Here is a 1,985-nt window from a genome sequence, read left to right on the forward strand (position 1 = left end):
TTTGAAAGACCCCAAGAATATAAAGGCTACTTACTCATCAGGGCCTTCAGAGTGGACCAAGGAAGAGCAGGTTACTTATTTTCAGTGTGAATGATTTTTATCCAATTAGAAGTCAGGCAGTCTACTGATATTGCTATCAGAATTAAATGCAACTCCAAAGCTGCAAAAAAAACCTCCAGAGCTGGCAGGGGAAAACCCCCAAGAATGTTGTGACGTTGTAGCTGATATATTTTGTCCTTTTAGCTTCAGACTGGATATTTTATTTAAAGAACTGCTTGGAAACAGTTGCCTCAGCAGAATTGCGAGGCGAGGCGTGGGGTTAGTCTCTGGAGGGACCCTTCAGCATTAGCTAATTCCCCATTTCCTGGTTGGGCAGTGCCTTCCTGCTGCCTGTCCAGGGATTTTTCCATCTCTTCATTGTAAGTCTGTTTTCCTGAGAACAACTCCCCGTCTGTTTTCATCCGTCTCCCTGATCTCCTGGCAATTTCTACCTGCCGAGCTGGTTGCTAGTTGGTTAAAATGTGATAAATCAATCTGATTATGTCATGACTGGTGCTAATAAGTTAATGTTTTACATACCTCAGGTATGTTTTAATGTGAACTTCACGGAGACCATGTCACCTTGACCCAAAGACTCTCCTTCTAGGAGTGGGAAGTGCAATCTCAGTAACAGAAGAAAGAATAACATCATGGTGGTCTCAGAATCTGTAGGATTAAACTTAGAGGCAGAAAAAAGAATTACTGCTCAGAAAAGAGCACTGGTTGGTGCTTATGTCAAATGATTGGGATCACTGAACAGATCAGGTGGGAGAACGGTAATAACACAAAGCTCTTGACCCCAACCTATACTTTGGTTAACAGTTTTCCCCCTTTAGAGAATACGTGCTATAGTGAATCTTTTGAAAAGATTTTTTTCCTTTTGGTGTCTTAATAAATCTATAGTTGTAGTATAATCATGAACAAGAAATTCTTATTCTTGGTTTAATAGAGACTGTTTAATAAATTACATTCTTACGAGCGACCATTGAAGCAGTAAAAATTGCTAGTCTTCTACTCCAACTGAAAGCCTTTGTCTGAGCAAGTTGGTCAAACATGTTCAGAGATGCCTAACATGGGAACATATACGAAGATCAATTGACTGTGGGAGAAGGCAGGGATTAGTCACTCACAAGTTGAAAGCATAAAGACCAGGTAAAGGGCTGTACGCCAGACTGACAACCATGAGATGAACGGATACCCTGGTTTGGTTTGGGTGCTCGCTTATTTCTTAATGAATTAATGAGTTTTCCACAGACTTTATTAATAAAACTGAAAAAGAAAGAAGGTTAGAATACAATTTAATAAAGGGTATTTAAAGAGTTTCTCTATTCATGTTATATTCCCTAGGGATTACTGATTTCCTAAGAGTGAAAACAATGGTTAACCAGTTGGATAAAGTGTGAAACTATAAATAAATGAATACTTAACATGTCAAGTATCAAATGCTAACGTAATGAGAACACTCGTGTTATGCAATTGCTTGATTACCTCAAAATACCTGGTCTAGGGTAAATTCTTACTAGACAACATCCTGGTTTTCAAGTATCCCGTGATAACCAACAAAACCAATTGCTACCTATAGGGCTACTCTATTTGCTGAATGCTTCTGAGATGCTAGCAAATAATTTATCACTAACGCTCTTACGGGATCCCCTCCATATCACATGCTGCCATGGTCTACTGTGGATAGAACTGTGTAGAAGGATGATGAATTGGGAGTGATTTTAGGAAGGAAAGGGTCGGTCAGGCTGAAGGAGTTTGGAAGCAGTAATGAATAATCAAAAAGAAAAGTATCATTTTCTTTCTGGAATAGAGATGGTGGAAATGGATAAATGCAGAAGTGGCTGTTCTTATAATCCCCGACCCATTCAGTGTTTTCAAAAATGGAATAAGGCCAACTGTCCCCCTCCTCCCTCCAGGATCATAGGTATGTATATCAGAGAAAC

Source organism: Lagenorhynchus albirostris, chromosome 11 (assembly GCF_949774975.1).
Source record: "Lagenorhynchus albirostris chromosome 11, mLagAlb1.1, whole genome shotgun sequence".
NCBI classification, from domain to species: Eukaryota; Metazoa; Chordata; class Mammalia; order Artiodactyla; family Delphinidae; genus Lagenorhynchus; species Lagenorhynchus albirostris.